The sequence below is a fragment of the Acomys minous genome, assembly GCF_964271855.1.
Source record: "Acomys minous genome assembly, chromosome: 4".
Classification (NCBI taxonomy): domain Eukaryota; kingdom Metazoa; phylum Chordata; class Mammalia; order Rodentia; family Muridae; genus Acomys; species Acomys minous.
The window spans coordinates 30,548,949-30,568,786 of record NC_140486.1 but is presented as its reverse complement, the minus strand read 5'-3'; the positions used below and the strand labels follow the sequence as shown (position 1 = coordinate 30,568,786).

General features: G+C 41.5%; 1 protein-coding gene and 1 pseudogene across 4 annotated transcripts in view; both read right to left on the bottom strand.

The window, feature by feature from the left end:
- Positions 1-19,041, bottom strand: part of MARCHF3 (membrane associated ring-CH-type finger 3) — a 148,183-nt gene extending 129,142 nt beyond the window's left edge. For 2 of the 3 annotated variants that reach the window (XM_084779598.1, XM_084779597.1), the window contains exon 1: positions 18,814-19,041. The gene's annotated coding sequence lies outside the window, so the exon portion shown is untranslated. Of the gene's footprint in view, positions 1-18,741; positions 18,765-18,813 lie in introns of those variants that run through there. The other variant, XM_084779599.1, reaches the window with a different exon arrangement.
- On the bottom strand, positions 12-11,507 carry LOC311596331 (small ribosomal subunit protein uS3-like; annotated as a pseudogene). Its single transcript has one exon. The product of its transcript is annotated as a small ribosomal subunit protein uS3-like (transcript).
- Positions 19,042-19,838: the final 797 nt, after the last annotated feature.

The window sequence follows — 19,838 nt, the reverse complement described above, 5'->3', positions numbered from 1 at the left end:
ATAAAGAAAACCATTTTAGATAGTATTTTTTTCAACATCTTACTTTATCTTATGTTAAGACAAGAACCAGGAGGCAATAAGTGTATCCAAAAGATAAGTAGTTTCTCTACTTTTGCAAATAAAAGAAGGACCAGGAGATGATTCAAAACCATATCATCCAGTTTAATGAAATGTTATTAAAATTCCCTGTGATGGGCTGGGGATTCAGCTCAGTGAGGAAGTGTGTATCTAACAAGCTCAAGGCCCAGGATCAACCCACAGCACCGATACCAAATGATAACAACAACAACAACAGGAGGCCCCTCAGATCACCACCTGAATTAAGCATTAGTTTTAAAACTACACTATGTTGAAAACAGCCCGTGCTTTTCTAATGATACCTTCATGTTATTATCAGGAAGTGCCTCAAGGCAAAGTATGTGCTTAACCCCATGTTGTTCATTCTTAATGACAGTGGGTGCAGACCTATATTTCAATTAATTGTATCAGTTTTGAGACGTGAAGATCAACTTATAAAATATGATTGGATTGTTATTTTTAGCTAATAATTTGGCTAACAAGCAGCTTATTTTAGAATGAAGTATCATTTCCATTTTTGTATTGCATATTGGTGCTTGCATGAAACATAACAGCTTTAATGATATTTTGTATTGGTCCTTCTTTCCGTCCTTCCTTCCTCCGAGACAAGGTTCTTCTATGCAGTCTTGGCTGGTCTGGAACTGACTATGTAGACCATGCTGGCCTAGAACTCAGAGAGATCCATGATCCAACAGTCTCTGCCTCCTGAGTGCTGGAATTAAAGGTGTGTGCCACCTCACCTGGCTTTGGTTTTTTAGTTTTGATATAATTAAGCTATCTGATATATTCTGCTGTTATCACTGTATTACACAGTTGAGAATATTTCATATTCTACAAGTTAACTTAGGGGGACGGTATAAATCCAGCACAACATCCTGCAAGCTAGTGAGGGAATACTGTTGAGCTCTGCACGTCCAGGGAAAGTCTGCCTGTAATACCCTTGTCCCCATTTAACACATTACGAGGAAGGGCAAATGGCAACTTCTCTATGTATTACCTTATTTTTCATTGTTTTGGGGAGCTAAAAATAGATTGAGGGTCCTGCGATGATGGCTCAGTGGATAAAGGTACCTATCACCTTTAAAAAAAAAAAAGCTTTTGTAAAGAAGCTTGGTGAACTTGAGTTTGGTTCCCAAAACCCATATGGTAGGAGAGAACTGACTCCAACAAGCAGTCCTCTGACTTCCACACACACACTATGACACTGATACATGTACACGTACACACACACACACACACACACACACACACACACACACATTCACTCAGATGTAAAATGAATGAATGAATGAATGAATGAATGAATGACACTGATTAGAATTGCAATTTTGTTTTGTTTTGTTTTTTTTTGAGACAGGGATTTTCTGCGTAGCCTTGGCTGTCCTGGACTCGCTTTGTAGACCATGCTGGCCTTAAACTCACAGAGATCCACCTGCCTCTGTCTCCCAAGTGCTGGGGTTAAAGGCATGCACCACCACTGCCCGGCTAAATTGCAGTATTTTTTTCTTATGCTTTAGTAGGTTTTAAAATACAGAACAGTAGAACCAAAAGATGACCTCCAGAATCTTCCTGGTCACATTTTCCCCATCACAACCCCTCATGTTTTTAGAGACCACTCAGAGATCCCAAGGCCTCTCATTTCTGCCAGAGGCCAACTGGTCTTCCAATGAGATGGCCCTCCCAAAAGATAAGGGTAATTTACTCTTAAGGAATTAAGTCTACATCTGTAGGACTACATCTGTAGCTATCTTTTCGGCATTTCTTTGGGAAAGGTTTTCTTAGCAGAAAGAAAAATAATCAAACCTATGTTGTTTCTTTTACTTTGGAGATTCCACCAATACTGCCTTATCCAAAAGACTACGATGAATCATTAAAGAGCGGCATCTCATTTAAAGCTGTAATAACCTTTTCCCTGGGCCTCTAGGAAGGCGATAGGGTGTCTCTTACAACGTTTCAGTTTGTGCTACTTCACATACCAGTGTTGGTTTATAAGCACTGGTGTTATATTTCATACATGAAGGGACAGAAGTAACTAATTATATGACTCCTCGCCAGATTCTGGTTACATGTTTGCATATTGAATTTCCCCTCTTTATTTTCCCACGAAACCAAACCCTCCACACCCTACCGACTCTAGTCACCAGACTCAGCTGAAAAATAGTCTTGCTTCTCCTTGCATTCAAGTATGAAAGGTACTGGGCTAGTCTTTCGCGGTCAGACACATTTGATTGAGTTCTTAAATGCAACACAGGCTAAATAATGAGCCACAATGGCAGCTTAAGCAACCAGCTAGTAACCTGGTGAGCACTGCCCTTACAATTAAAAGTTCCTAACCAGATGCTGACTTACAGCTTCCCAACCCCAGAAAGGAAGTCAGGCAGTAGGCTTAAGACATGAATAGTATCACATGATTTTAACTCCAGAATATGTCCATAGACCGAAGTTTTTGTTTCCTTCCCAGAAGTGAAACATAAGGCCCTGAAAGGAGTCTGGTGGCCTTCTACATCACCTCCAGTCAGAGGCACAGCTAGAGTCAGGGTCAGGATTTTGATTGGGATCAAAGCAGATGAGGAGACCTGACCATCTGGTCACTCACATTGACTTTAGAAAGAAATCTCATTGTAGAAATCAAAAACAGATAACTAATTTTATAAGGTGGTAAGTGGTTGCACAAAATACATAAGGATTTAAATATTTATTATTCATACATTTTGGAAACTAGAAAGAGCAGCCAAAACCTAAGCTTCCATTTAAAAGCAAACCTGTCTTTCAGACACTCCTAGCTAGATGTTTTCTAAGATGATTCTACAAACCTGTCCCCTCACAGTCTCCATCCCGGGTCTAGACAAGGAGCTGATCCCATCAACCAATTCATACGGTGATGGATGAAAACAGGTACATAAAGGGAGAAAGTGGCCAACTGTCACATGAGTTGTCATACTTCCTGTGTTTTCTTCCATCAGCATCAATCAGACTATTGCTGCTGATAGGCCACAACTCCCAGAATGTTGCTTCTTGAGGGCTATATTTCCAACCTGTTCTCCAGGATACTCTCCCTGGATTAGGCATGAAGATCTAGGTTCTGTGTTTATGTCAGAGAAGGAAGATAGACTGAAAATTCCGCTGATACTTTTCTCACATCTGAGTATTATTCAGCCCCACAAGAAGAGTCTGGTGTATATAATAGTGTTCGTGAGCGCTGAGACCATCATATCGCATGACATAACTTAGACACACCAAAGGACAAGTACTGTATGCTCTCACTTAAAGGAGACGGAGTAGTCAAAATGACAGCGACAACAATAGTGAATGGTGCTTTTCAAGGTGTTGGGGAGTTACTGTTAAGTGGGTGTAGATTTTTAGTTGTACAAGACAAAGTGGGTTCTGGAGATAGATGTGTTAACAGGTGCACACTATAAAGGTGTTCAGTACCACTGAATGGAATACTTTAAAAGCTAATGTGGTAAATGTTATGCTTGTATTTTACCCCATTAAAAGAAGAAATTTTAAAAAATACTATTCTGTTGAGATTTTCTTCTACTCCGCTGCCCTCTTCAAATCTTCAAAGTTATAACCTATACAAAATCATCCCAGTACAAAATAGAGTGTTTTAATCTGCATTGATAACCTTTGAAAACACAAGCCTAGGGAGGCCTCTGAGATCCAAGCAATAAAAACTCTCAAAGTACAGTGAGCCTGTAAGCCAGGATAGAATTGTGAAGGACTTTGGCTGGAAGAGAATGACTACGGCTCTAATGACAGCTCCAAATTCAATCATCACGGCATGCCTCTATCTCCCGTTCCAAATAACCACAGGCTCTTTGGGCATGTACTCAACTGCTTAATGTAGCACGAGGGAGTGGCAATGCCCAGAATCCAAGGCTCCATTTTGGCTTGAGTCCCCCAAATATAGTATTGTCTCTCATCAAAGCAAAGACTAGGGAGTACTGCTCCTAGGTCTCCCCACGTCAGCCTTTGGCTTAAAAACAAGAATATCAAAGTGTCTTTGCAAAACTCAGGAGTCTCCAGTGGTGAATATTCCCGCTTATAAATATTAAACGTTCCTCATAATGCCCCTAAAGAGGAGGAAAGGATAGCTGGATTTACTAAAGGATGTGCTTATGCTACCACACTTTCAAATATGAAGACGAGAGAGGCTTGGAAAAGAATGAGTGAGAACTGTTCACAATCTATTATTCCTTGTTAACAATTTCAAACATCAAGTGAACCCATCCATGTAAGTGTATACAGCTGGTTATGGCTTTCTGTGTACACTTACAGAATGTAATGACTGCCATTTTAATTGACATCCTGAAGTCTGTCAATGTGCCGACCTAAGCAGCTCAATTATTTTGCCCAACTGGAGAAGTGCACTCTCTAGAAACAAATGAGCATAAGACATTAAAAGGTTATCCTTGCTAATACTTTCAAATTGGGCTAAAGTTAGTTGTATCCTGTTGAGCCCTTCTAGTTCTTTGGATGGCCAAGGCGAGCATGGTGAGACACACTGCCTGGGTCTCTAATCTTAGCTGTGACATTTCCTGTCTCATGTTTTACCATCAATAGTGACCTACTTGTTAGACCACGAGGTTTTCCAGGCGGAGCGTTTGATGCTTGCACATGGGAAACACAATTATTTTTATATTTAGCACAAAATGTAGCCTTGAAACATTTAAAATGATTTCCAGCTTAAGCTATCTGCACTAATCTTGTTTTGCAATGTTTTTTCCTTTGTCATTTGGAAATACAGTAGCTATGGTCCACTAAACATAAAATATTCATCCTTTGTTTTCTAAGCAACCTGTGAAGATTCTAAAGTATATTAGTATTTAATGAATAGAAAACTAATGAAGAGTCGAAGAATCCTGTCCTAGTTACTCAAGAGAAGAGCCAGTAACAAACGATTTGTTGAAAGTGAAAGGAAACAATGCTACCAGTACCATTTAGAGCTGAAATACCCAGAAAAGTGAAGCTAACTCACTAAAATCAGTAAAAAGAGTAGACAAAACTCTCAGATTAGAAAGCCACAGAAAGAGCCCCAGGTTTCATAAAGGAAAACTTAGCAAAACCTAAAATCTCTCTGAGAAACAATACACACGAGAGCACAAATCCCCGGGAAGAGAATCTGTCAATACAATGGAATACATCTAAGGGTAAGTCAATAAGTTGTTTTACTAGGCAAAGTAAAACTGCTGTCCATAGCTTTCAAAATTAAGAATCAAGTTGTCATTGTAAATGTACATATATGTGTAACACTGCAAACACTACTCAGAATGGAGCTTTGACATGCAAACCCTGGTGAAATTAACAAAGGGCCCTACAGTCTAAAAAAGAGTGCTTATTTGCTCTATGTCACTTGTGAATAAGTAAATTACCAACATGCAACCAAATCTCCACATGGATGTCAGGAGTTTGCAGTACACACATTTAAGTGAATTTCCAAAGCTATGGCTACCACACCAGCTCAAAAGCAGCTGCTTGTGTGACCCATAAAGGGCCTTTCAAACCACAGTGTTCACACATGGAGAAGCACATGCTCTTCTTTGCCTCTGCCAAAGAAACCTCACTGCCACTCTGCAAAGTACTTGGGAAATACTCCAGCAATGTGTGTCCCCATTATGAATTCTTCCTCATCGCGACTGCTTTTGCCTTGCATTTTCTATCACCCCATGCTGCTTTTCACATACACAGCCTTGACAGGAGAGAAAGGAAAAGAAAAGCTCCAGTTGATCTATAAAAGGGCCAATCTATTATACATGGAAACTACCCTGCCAAAAGCAGGCCCCCAAGAACCATCCACCATAAGCCTATGAAACTTAAATAATAATGATACATTAACCTAACCACCCTTTAATTCTTCATCTCATTTTCACTCAGATCCCTCACAAAATTATACCTCCAGTTTTACTTGGGTTATAAAGGAAGAATAAAGCAAGAAGAAAGGGGTCTCCACCAAGAGACACGGGAAGAAAGCACGGCGTGAACATCAAAACATCCTTTCTTCATTTCTTCCGACTTGCTTTTGAGGCTTAACAGAACAGCCACCTGCAAGAATTTCACTAAAAATCTCTCAAGCACAGATGCATTTTACTCACCATAAAATTTAAATCTGTTTTTGGAAATCAGATGCAGAGAGCCTAGCCAGAGGTGTGTTTCATAGTAAGTGACCAGTAGGTTTTCCTGACAAGGGAACAGCAGGTGACAGAAAACCTCAGGTAGATTGACTGGTACTATGGGCTGAGATATCTTAGTTCGTGAGGTCCCCTGGGGAAGGACGTAGGGAAAATGAACAGGGATGGAGTGAATGCAAAGTTCTTGTCCAACTGAAATGATGGTTTGTTTATTTAAATGCATGCCAATATCACACTGCAAGCATCAGAAAAGAATGCCTTACAGTGTAATTAGCATGTAAAATCCCATAAAACAAGAATAAAATAAAAACCTGCACACATTTACAAAAGCACTCACTTTAATGAAGAAGGAGAAGCTAGAGCAAAAGGACTTTGGAAGGAAATGCTGCTTCATGGACGCCAACTGCTTATGAATTAACATGTGCGGTAAAGCTACTTTTCAATTTGCACCTCCATAATTACTTTGGAACAATTAGAAACGCAGCTCCGAGAAAAGAGTCATTTAAGCACATATATGAGTTGAAAAATGTGTATGCAAAGAAATCAATTTTAAGTGTATTTACCATTATAAATGCAACTATAATTCTCTCTCCCACTTTAAAATTCAGCCTTATAAGTAATTTCATTTTTTAACAGTTGCTACCAAATTAAATGTGTTGGTGTCAATAAACTATTCTAAGTAAGAAATTCAGAACTTTACCTAAGTGCCCTAAGCTCTTTAAAAGCTCATATGTATATAACTATAGTACAGTAAGTATATCTTTTCTCTAAAGAACTTCAATATTCACTTCTTTTGCCCTTGAACAGAATACAAAGTAGATTTAATTAGCTTTCAAGTTTTACAATAAAAAATCCTAAACTTGATATATCAGACTCAAACAACAACTGGCATCTTACCTTAGCGTGGTGGGTAAAGGCTGACTCCTGGTTACTAGAAATCTACATTTGCAAGCACTCATTCATTCATTGACCTACCCATTTGTTTGCTCATTCATTTTAAAATATAGGTAGAAGACAAATGATCAAAAACTAGGTAAACTATATGAGACTGTTACAAGTGCCAGGAAGAAAACAAAAGTTGGGAGGAAACAATCAGGCCTGGGGAGTACTCCTACGGACTCCTAAACAGATAGATGGGATAGTCCTTGGATACAGTTACAAAGAGGAGATACCAAATTAAAGTGTTAATAGTTAAAAGTCTGGGTAGAGAGGATGTAGCCATAGGAACAGAGTCTGTGTGATCCAAGCAGAAGGAACCACAAATGCAAAGGGTCACAGGTGGGGAAGAGACTGGCTTATTACACGGACAATAAGAAAGCCATATGGCTAGAAAATTGAGCAAGGGCCACAGGATAAATAATGAGGTCAGGGAGATAGGCAGGGTCCAACCCCTTAAAGCTCTGCCGACAGTGATGGCCCTAGGACTGTCTTCCAAGGAAGTGAGCAGTCGTCTTGAGTAGGAAGGGACATAAGGGGACTCGTGTCTGAATCCTAACTTATCCTTATTAGTTGTGTGATCTCAGTAAATTACTAAATTCCCTTGGTTGCTAAATTCTTACTTATAAAAGTGTACGTAATAAATCATGACAGTCATAGTTATCCATAATTATCAGTCTTGTTAACAGAATGATATATAAAGTTAATAAGATTGTTTACATTCATATAAACCTATACTGAAGAATATACTAGATAGAATTATTGAGAAATAAGCAAATTATTTTAATTATTTTTTTCACTAAGCAAAGAGCATATACTTCTTGAGTACAAGAAGTCATAAATTAGTGCATTCAAACTCATTAGGGTTTATTGTGGCTGTAATCAGAATAATTATTGATCTTGGCTCTCGTCTGTGTCCTTAATTAGTTTGCATTGTACCTTTTTTTGTTTCCATTCATCCGTTGTACCTACCAACTACTAACAGTCATGATAAGGAATTTCACAGTTATTTCACAGCATGAGGCAGATATTCACATGTGCCTACGGTATCTATTCTGTACCTCACCTCTCCAATACCTACATCTTGTTAACAGAATGCCAATTTTGCTCATCCTTCCCCCTCTCAGGCACTGATCCCTGGCTAGTGACTGACTGAGAGGTGGGCATGTGAACCACTTCTGATCAGCGTGTGAGGACCCCTCTGGAAGTCTTTTAAGGAATGTTCTCATACTGCTCAGAGGGGGCTTTGAAAAGATGGGGGTGGTTCCATTTTTATGTGCTTTAGACATTGTCATGTTTGCAAGAGGCATATAAACTGCTACAACCACGTCACAAATACACAAAGAATTAGTCTTAGAATGGAATGGTCCATGACAGAGGCAGGGGAAGAGGAGAGGTACCTACCTTGAGAATGACATTGCATCACTTAATCAGTCACTCTTGCCGTATGCTCTGTTTTTTACTCGAGATTTACATTTCTTTAGCATGTGTATCAATTTGAGTTGGAGGCAGGAAATCTGAGGAAGAAGAGCCTACCCAGTTCTCTTTCTCTGAGCAGGTCCTAGGCTAGAAGTAGGAGTCTTATTGAGCCTAATTCAGTGAAGTTTAAGTATGTGGGAGCATAGAGTAATACAGCATTTTACTGTGCATCCCTGAGACAGTCACAGGGGCAAACACATGGGTAGCCAGTGCCAAATGCTCTCTCAGTGGCTTTTCCTACCTGTTTCAAAGTTTTTACTTTTATCTCCCACCTGCTGGGACATTTGTTGTCTGGGACATTTGTCCTCAGAGACCTAAACAAAGTATAGTTTTCATGGCTCTTTTGTTCTATAAGGTTGCCAAATAAGCCTTTATCCAATTACAAGATTTTCATCAGAGGTCAAACAAGGCTGACACAGATCCCAGGCATGGGCCAGATGTTAAGAAGCCAAAGCAACTTCATATTCTACTGAGACCAGAGGACTAAGTTGGAAAAAAACCCTCTAGAGAATTAGGAGGAAGAGTTACCTGAAAAGGAGACTTTCTTGACTGTTGTTGTTTTTGGTTTCATTCCTTTGTGCATGCTTTTATTAAACATCTTTACAGGACAAGGACATTGTCATGAGCTTCCAAGACTCTGTTATGCTGTAGGCACTGGCTGGGGCATGATGGGTGGCTTTGATTACCACCCTTCGGTCCTGAAATGGGGGTGGTAGGCAGGACTTCATCTTTCAGCTCCATAGTGCTCACCTGGTCGGGCAGAAGCTTCTTGGGGCTGATCTTACCACTTGGCTCCCAGGGCAGTAGCATCTTCCCTTGATGCCCAGTAAGTACACTTGTCTAAGGAGCACATGGCACATGACAGTGTCAACAGAGTAGTTACCAGGGTCTCCACTGTGGATCATCAAAAACCTTCATGGACTTGGCTGCCTTCTGTTCTCGGGGCTTCCCCGACACCATAATCTCGCAGCCCTTGGCCCAGAATCCATAATGAATTGCAGCACACCATAGCAGGCCTTTCACCAAGCAAGCCCTCCTTGGAGTTTTTAACATGGAGACTCTGCCTGAGCAATGGCACACAGACCTTTTGTGACCACCTTTTCTGTATAACCCTCTACGTCGCCCTCAGGGAAGCCAAACGTCTTCCGGACCACTGCAGTGAACTCTGATCCGATGACCCTTCCCCCCAGGGAGATTTTTGTGTTCTGGTGGCTAAGATAATGACTTCTGTCTTTGTTGGTGTAACTCGGACTTTAACTCCAAAGTAGCCATCTTCAGCCAGCTCCCGAGTGAGAAACTCATTCAGTTCAGCCTTGAAGATGACATCAGCCACAGGCTTCCTCTTCTTGAAAATCTGCATGGCTGCCTTGCCAATGCGTGCTGCTGAAAGGAAAGGCAGCCGTTTGCTGCTTTTAATCCTTGTATCCCCCCCCCCCCAATTTATATGTTGAAATCTAATCCCCAATAGGACAGTACCAGAAAACCGGGCCTATGGGAACTAATTAGGTCTCTGCCTTTGTGAATAGCATTAGTGCCCTTAGCAGAGAGAACGGAGACTAGCACGCTGTATGCCATATGATGTTGCAGTGTTCTGGACTCATGAGTAGTACATTTTAGTTGCTCACAAACTATCCAATCTCAGATAGTCTGCCATGGCGGCCCAGAGAAACTAAGACACTATTGAAGAACATTTACTTTTCCCAGATATGTGGAGTTTTTCAGTTTTTGCTTGTTTGTTTTTATTCTTCTTTTTGGTTGTTGTTTCTAACATGAAATAAGTAGGAGGGGTTGCGAATATACTCATTATTACAAAATAAAGCACAAGCTGGAGGACCTGGAACAGGGTTACTGTGTGGGGCAGATGATGAGGGCTGGGATACATCAAGAGATGGTATAATGCCCAAGGATCCACAATACGCCAAAGCCAGTATGCTTTGAAACCAAATTAACCATTTCAGTCTAATATATACCTTCCTACATGAAAAGTATAGAATTATAAGATGGGAACATAATGGCATGAATAAATATAACAAATACAGATTTTATTCTTTCATACAGCATTTAAGAAACACTACTTGAAAAATGGGGGAAAAGATCACAATTAAGACCAGAATAGTCAATGATGCCTCAGTTCGTGAAAGGGGCACTATCGGAACCCTACTTAACGACTTCATTATTAGTGCACAGCAAAGGTGGAAACTCAAGCTCTGTGTGGATGGCATCTACACGTGTAGCTGTGGCCAGAGCAGGAAAGTTGGAGAACAGTAGATGAACAGGTTAGAAACAATACAGCCTAAATTAGGCAGATCATGGGGAGCAAATCGAACCGTCAGAAAGAGCAGTGAAGTACGAGAGAGCAGGTTGCTGTCGGTACTTTTTAGGAGAAAAAAAGAAGCTATCAGACAAAGGTGAATTTCACCACTACATGTGGGTAAGAATGGTGAAAACTGAGGTTTTGTGAAGTTAATTACTCTTGTGCTGTATAAGGGTCTCAGAACATCTAATATCCCATCAGAAAAATGCATGGAATGCTTGCAGAAAGTCCTTGGAGAATGGTCATAATTGTAGCTTCTTGCAGGGAGGAGATTAATGGTAACACTGACTGTGAAAGAGCTTTTATCAAGTAAGCATTTTACCTGAAAATAATACACAGGAAAGAAAATACTTGAGGGTGGGGACTGAAGTATGGAAAAAGGTTGAAATTAGGGGAATCTAAAAGCTTGAGGAATAAGAGTTTTATGACCAAGGATATCTATTTGTGAGGCATGTACACAAAATGTTAAGAGGAATACATTTCTTTTAAAAATATATAATATTTTAAGCTGTTTTCAAGACTATCATATATGGATACAGTGTATTTTGATCATATCTACTCTACTCCATCTTTTAAGTCCTTCCAGACCCTCAGCACCATTACATCCCCACTACCCCTACACCCACCTCACCGCCCTCATCCCCTCACAACTGTAAGGAGAGGAAGACATTTCCTAAGATACAGGAAAAAGATTTGCAAAACGACATACCACTGGGAGGATGCTCATTTGTTGCAGGGAATAAGGTGAACTTATCTGTATCGCACATGTTGTCTCTGCACTTTACCCAGAGCACCCCTTGTGTTTTCCAGGCATCTAGATACAACGGTTAAAAGGAAGGCCCTCCTGTATACAGAGAGAAATGATGCTGGTTTGTATGATCCAAAACCAGGTCTGGGCTCATGTTGCTCATCTTCCCAGTGGCTTTGAGCATCTAAATGACTTTGGATTTAATCTGTTCAATGTTCTAATGTCTTCTTGTAAGATACAAGAAGAAAGCACACATATTAAGTGAGACTCAATCTCCCAGATAAGACAGATAATCCTGGTTCTTGATCTCTTGAATCCTCTAAGGTCTCATAAGATCTATCATGAAAGAGCTATCTTAATGGCTTTATTTTAGGCAGTTATGCTTAATTCGACTGAACTATAAGCTTTTGAATGCATGGTCTATGCATGACTTCAGGAATGCAACTCCTTGCACTAGCTTACCTAAGCCATTAAACCACTACAACTATGCTGAAGGTGCTTCCACAAGGAAAAGGAATTTACAAACGATAACTATTATAAAACTTAGTCTCTAAGCTGAAAATATACTTTCGTTGATATTTTTAACAGCTTCCCCATCACAGTGAACATGGACAACAGCAGCCTCTTGACTCATCAACATTTTGCTCCTCAAAGAGTCCCTCAAACCTCCCCACCAATGCCATCAAGTCACTTACACAGAAAGGAACCAAGCCATCGGTGGCTTCAGAAGACATGAGTGAGGCAGGCCCACATGTCAAAGAAAGGCTGCCTTTCAAGATATAACAAGGGACATGAGAACAAGAATGGTCATGGGGATGGCCTAGAGAGGGAGACGCCTGGAGGCATCCCTCAAGACGCCACACAGGCAGGTAGCGGGAGGAGAAGGTAAGGCAGGAATGAAGCAAAGGGACTTTAAGGTGGCGCTGGCATGGATGAACAGTCTATGAAGTGCCAAGACTGGTCTTACAATTCAGTTACTGCTACACTTGTACTTTAGGGTTGGATGTCTTTATGCCTACCATTTGGAGCCCCAACTGTGACTATTTGTAATTCTTTGTAGCATCTAGCCATTATTTCTTGCAAAGCTTTCTTGGGAGATTGTAAGATGAAAAATAGGTCACTGCCTTTAAGGGGCTTCCAGACTGGAGAAGAGAACGCAGGAGACAAGATAAGACAAGATCATTAGTCCAAAAGGGGGCATGTACAGAAAAATGTCCCCAAGTGTTAACATTGAAATGAATTTTGAGCTAGTTAAGCAGACAAGAGCTAGTAGTCAACTGCAATTCTTTTTAAAAAAATAATGTCTGCCCATGGTAGGTACTCAATTAATGTTTGTTAATTAAGTTTGGCTTATTTTGATTTCTAGGCTGGGAGCTAGTTCTTATCATATGTGTTTTTATTATCAACTAAAAACATAAATCTATCCATATAGAATGCAAGAGCATAATCTTTTAAAAATATTGTATCTTGGGGGCTGGAGAAATGGATCAGCGGTTAAGAGCACTTGGTCCTCCTGTGGAGGACCCAGATTCATTTCCCAGCAACCACATGGTGGTTCATAACTGTTATACACCTCCAGTTCCAGGGGATCTGATGTCCTCCCTTCTGGCCTCTGTGGTGCACAGACATACATGCAGGCATAACACTCACACACAGTAAATAAAATAATCCTTATAAAGTTGAATGTTGGAACCAGGCATGGTGGAGCATGCCTACATATGCTTGCATTCAGGAGGCAGAGGCAATGCAGAGCTCTGTGAGTTTGGGGCCAACCTGGTCTATATAGTGAATTCCAGTCCAGTCAGGCCTCCACAGTGAGACCTTGTCTCAAAAGAAAATATTGGGATATACACTCATAATTTTTTTCCAGTTATGTGGCCATCTTCTTGTTCTATTTATTTCATAGCAAAAAGTTTTAAGAACTTTCAAAAAGAGCACATTTTGCTCACTTGAAATGTGTGTGTTTTAGCATAAAATATACTTGGCAGGTCCTAATATAATTGGATGGCTACGCCTTGCAAAAACTTGATTTCTTTTTAATCAAATTTTTAGAACCACACTGGGTTTCTTGCCAGGGCTGCAATAGTGAGCAATAAATACATCATTAGATCAATGGTGGTCGGATGATGGATTACTCGAAAGATATTTCCAGCCAAGAAGAATAAGACCAGACATCGCATTGTGCAAAGATTAATAAAATATTGTTTAAAGCATAGATACCAAGTCAGTATAACAGGGAAGGAAACATTGCAAAACAGAACAGAACAGCCAGGGGTTTATGATGTAGTGATATTGATCATGGGTTTTCCTAAGTACTTGAGACCAGCCACACTATTATATATGCCTCTGATTAGACCTTGAGATGAGAAGGAAAAAGTTATAAAAAAAAGGAAACTAACCAGGGGAAGGCCTGCTGCTATAATAAATTATTAAAAGCAAGCAGGGTGAGTGGGTTGTAAAGACAATATAAAACAGAATCAACGCCCGCAAGAAACCCCAATTCTTCCACACTTCTATAAATTTCTTACCACTCGTCTGGCATTGCACTGGAGGTATTTTTTTTTCCCACACACTCCACATCCCACCCTGACTCCTGACCCTTCACTCTCGGCCCAGTTCTTTTTTCAGAGCCAGGCATTTGTTTTTCTTGTATAACCCAGGCTCTGCTGTCTGCAGTCATGTTTGCAGCTTGTATTAGCAGTGTCTGTGAGGCCACAGCTGAGTGCATCTGTCACTTCATTCATCTGGATCTTAAATATGACACTGTAAGCCTGGGCCACTGCGGTTGATACACGTCTCTATTACTACAGTATCATCCTTCACCGGTGCGCCTCATCATGAAATCGACAGAGTTAAAAAGCTACATTCAAATTTTTCTAGCTCAGTAACTGCTTTTTTTTTTTTTTTTTTTACTAGATTAGCAAAGGTAGGAACTCAAAAGAGTGTTTTGAGAGAACAATGGTTAAAATGGTTAAAACATATATTAGGAGATGCTAGAACAGATTGACTTGAAAAGTGAACTTTTTTTTTTTTAAGAATTATTTCACTACAGAGATAAGGACAAAGAAAAAAGGGTCAAACACTTGAAAAGAACTTACCAAATGAAATTTAGATGCCAAAAGTATTCCATGGTAAAAAAAAAAAGTTAGAATTGTTGCATAGACACTTGTAATGACCTATGGCCCAGTTTCAAGAAAGGCAGCATTCTACTGTGGTTGATCTCTCTCTCTCTCTCTCCCTCCCTCTCTCTCTCTCTCTCTCTCTCTCTCTCTCTCTCTCTCGCATAAGTTAGTGCTGTTGTATGTCTATGTCTGGGGCTATGGTATACCTCAGGTTTTACAGCCTCTCTAAGTTCATCAACTCATGCAAAAGCTGTGAAAATGGAATTTAAGTAACAATTTTGTTAGTGTAAAAACAGCAGTGTTACTATAATGTGTCAACAGACAAAAATAGCACAAGGCCAAAATATGGGTCCAAAGAATTCCTCATGTAGGCTTTGTCCCCAGTTGTGCTCTGTGACCTTTAGCAAACTATTTGCCTCTCCATGTCAAGGTTGGCTGATTAAGCTCAGGGTCACCCAAATAATTATTATATATGCTGGTTAACTTTATAAGGTCAAATCTAATATAAAGAAAAATGAGAAGAAAATGGTAAAAATAAATAAATAAATAAAAAGCATTATCACAAACTAAACAAAGACAGCTAGCTCACAGTGTAAGGCCACCATCTTACTTATTGGTATTTTCTCTAAACATGAAAGACAGAATCCAAGTCTTATCCTGCTGTTTGTTCATCTGGAACTAAGTGGAGAAAAGAACCATTGTCCTCCAAAGATTGTTAAGTGACCCATCAAATACCAGGTATTCCTCTAAACAGAAATTACTCCATAAAGGTCTCCAGGATGATCCAATGATCTGAAATGATGAATTCATTGTCTCTACCTACCTAAATCTTTTTGTCGTCAAGGAAGTAAATATTCTTGACATTTCTGACCTCTGATTTTTTTTTTAATTTGAATGGTAAAGAGGGCAACTTTTTATATAGATCCATTCTCTTTGAAACCTTGCCTAAGAGTCTAATGTGGAGAATTTTATCAGATGAAATAGAAGAACAAAACACAGAACACACATGCCAGGATCAGAAGGTAAATAAAAAACCAAACCCATTTGCTAATGATTTATAAATAAAAACTAACAATGATTTCAGAAAGAATACTGGTAGTAATACATTTTCAATCCATTTCTGTGGTGATGAGAACTTGTACTCAATTCACGGAACAACTTAAAATAAATCTAAGTTAACTTTCATAATGTGACTATCATGGTGGGTGGGGCTCATGGCTGATCAGCCAAGTAGTGACAGATTCCCAAAGAAACACTTGATTCTGGTTAAGTCTGTGCTGGCCCTGATTATGTGCATACTTCTGTCCTAGCACCAAGAGATTAAAAAGGCCCTTTCACAAAACAGCAACAATGTGTATTAGGGTGTTGAAACATACCCAAAGCCAAAGTATCCCAGAACAGCCCAACATCACTGGTACAGAGACAGGAAGTGGAGGAACCAAGCAGAGCAGAGGTATTAAATTATCTTGTGTCTACAGACTGACTTTCTTAAAATTGGGGCTGTTCAGAACAGGAATGACTGAACAGTACAGGCACAGACAAAAGAGGCTCATTGTTAATACATAGTTAATAAACTATCAATTTTATAAGGCCAGTAAATGCTACCTGGAAATTTCAGAATAATCAATTCAGAAACTCACAGACCATGTTATTTTATAACTAAACACCATTCCAGTACTTCTTGAAATATGTTCAAGAGGTCTCTTGTATCAGAACTTGTCTTGAATGCTTGAAAATTCAGATTTCTAAGCTCCCTAGGCCCCAGAACTGAATTGTGGAACAAGAACTGAATTTCTCAGGAGCCACTCAGTTCATTTGGATGATTCATGTGAATCATTCATCCACAGGAGGATCTGTATAGCTCTTTGCAAATTTAGACATACATACATATATATATGTCTAACTATACATATATTTATATATTTCCTCCAAATGTTTATCTACCACAAAGATGAAAATACTTCTTATGATGATTTCTTAAAACCACTCCAATTTATAATGAACATCACTGTTAAACTATAATTAAGAACATGAAACTATTGTGAAAAAAGATAAGCTATACTTCTTGAAATTATTGTCTCTATTGTCACTAAAAGTAACTATACTACTAAAGGAATTTATAGCTTTTTAAAGTACCAGCCACTTGCCTGCAGGAATTTAATAAGCTGTTATAATAATACTCCTCCCATACCTTTTTAGTCATCAAAAATTTTATGATAAAGCCTTTTTATTATTTTTAAACTACAAATTGTGAACCATTGTTACTAGTGACTATGCCAAATATGAACTTCTTTCCGGGTATAAATTCCTAAAGGCATGCTTCATTAGGGTTACTCAGGCAATCTTGACTTCAGCCTTGGCAATAAACTTCTATTAAAGTGTGTGTGTGTGTGTGTGTGTGTGTGTGTGTGTGTGTGTGTGTGTAAACCGGCCCTGCTGGTGACATGACAACCACAATTCTTTTCAGGGAATTTTTTTTATCCTATAAATTCCCCCTCCTCAAATTATGGCTACAGTTATATCAGAAAATATAGTCTCTTCTTTCTAGAGACAACATCTTCCCTTCATCTCCCTCATTAAAATTACAAGTTCAGCCTAAATAATGGATAAAAATAGAAGTCAAGAGGAAGGCTTTGTGTGTAGCTGTGGTGTTTTGCTAAGGGTTGCCCCCTACCCAGGTTGCACCCCAGTGCTCTGACTGAAGTGTACACGCTATGTTTTAACAGATGGGCGGGCTGGCTGGCGGGGGCTGGGTTATAAAACAGGAATGAGGAATCCGCACTCAGTGGTATTGAACTGAGTGCTCATAAAGTTCACGGCCATATACTGACCCAGACAGACCAGACAAGATACAGACATGCTTGCATATACATGGTCATATACCTCATAGCTAAGAGGGTTTATGTCTGTGATCCAGAGAGAGTTCAAAGGTGAGTTAATCCTTCATATATTTCTACCTCATTCCCCTACCAATTCTGCACACAGATACACAGCCTCAGATATGTACATATGTACACCCAGATCTACTATATAAATCAATGTTTTATATATTTTAAAAGAACTATTTCCCCAACACAAGAACTAACTCTCTCTAGTCCTCTTAATAAGCGCTTATTCATATAAAATAAGAATGGCAAGACAATACTGCACCGAATTCTATTTAGTCCACACAGAATGCAAGCTGCATGCAACTGCATTCAGAAAACCAAGCTGCATTTACTATTAGGGGCAGGGGAGAGGTAACCCAGGTTTAGCCACAAACTAAGTGTTAGGTTTAACCTTGAATCATCTGTTGTCAGTTCTTGCCACAACTTCATCACTTAAGACACACAGGTGCTTAAACAAACACCACTAAACCAGGCTGGCGGACAATCAGCCTGGCGTTGGCCTCTAGGCTCCCTGCTGGTCCTAACCAAGTTCCTCAGACACACCTGGTGGTGAACGAGAAGGTCTGAGCAACCCAGGAAGAGGGGCACAGATTCAAAGGCTGACAAGAAGCAATTACTTCCCAAAGTTTAACATTCAGCACCGCTGTCAATTGCTTCGCATCTGCCGAAGAAGACCGAAGGGGCCCGTGACTGTAACCCAGTAGGTCCTTCCAGTCCTCACTCGGAACGCGACAGGCGCTCGCTGCGCACGCTGGCTCGGGCGCCGGTTAATGTTTAGGAACCCCTCGCAGCCATCTAGGAACTGCTGTGTACGCACCAAGGCGTCCCCGTGCGCCGTGTTGCCACCGCAGAGGGGCAGGGGCGCATCTGGGACCCAAGGGTGGCAACCACCAACGCCAAGTCGGTTCCGACGCACGGCCGCGTCCTGGGTCGAGTTGGGATGCTTTGAAAACCAGAAGTTCGGGAGCCGGGACACTGACAGCGAGTTAAGTGTCCGCTGCCTTGCCTTGCCTTGCCCTCCCACAGCCACCACCCTCTCACCCACCAGCACCGACGCAGTCCTCGGCTCGCTGGCAAAACGGCGCGGAGGAGCCGCTTTCACGGCGCGGCCACTCACCCTCCTGGCCCAGTCCAGACGCCAAATCCACGCCCCTGCTGCAGATCCTCAGTCCCAAGTTGCTCCGAACCGCCTGCTGCTCGTGCCCCGAGGGACCTGGGGGCGCATTGGATCTACCGGGCACCTGACGGGGATCCGCCGCAAGCCCGGCGGTCGCTGGACTCAGCAGTCGCCCAGTGCGCGCTGACAATTCACAGACCCGCTCAGCGAATGAGCCGGAACGCCGCGCAGCGCTGACTAGGCTCCGAAGGGGGCGGGGCCGCGGGGGCGTGACCAAACTCGGGCCAGCCCTCGTAAGGCGGGGCGTCCACTAGCGTTTGACTGGCGGAGTTCATAGCCAATCGTCAGGGCAGCAGGACCCTTGGCGGCCCTGGGAGGTGCCTAGTGCGTGGTCCCGCCCTTCAGTCTGTGTCCAATCGCTGGCAGCCGAGCGTTGGCCCAGAGACGCCTTGGCGGCCCACAAGTTGGCAGTTGTGAAGTGCGGTGGTGGTGTTGGCCACCGGCGGCTCCTGAGCTTCCTGATGCCTTGGGACCGGAACATCCCGGGAACGAGGCTGCGACCAGGGAAGGCCCGTGCTGACAGGCTGTGGGATCTCCCAGAGCCGTCACCGAGTGGGCACGCTGGCACCAGTAGGAGGCGTGGGACTTGGCCCCAAAGATGCCCCCAGCCGTCGGAGGACTCTGAGTACCCATAGAGGGTGAGTCTCATCAGGACCAACCACACTGGAAACGGTTCTAAGCTCGACCTGACGGTTGTCTCCGAAATAAGAGCTCTGGCTCAGCCAACCTCTGGCGAAGTACAAAGCACGCCTCTCTCCAGTTCCACTCTAGGAACCCTTAGCAAAAGCCTGATTCCTCACGCCCAAAGGCCCCCTTCCCACCCTCCACAGCGGGTTCTGCTGCTGTCTGCTTAGTCCTCCAGGAACATGGAGAAGCCAGAACCATCCATCTTCCCGGACAGAAAGCCGCAGAGGGAGCTACATCGGTCGGACTCTGCATTCTCCTTTCCCCCTTTGGAAGCCCTT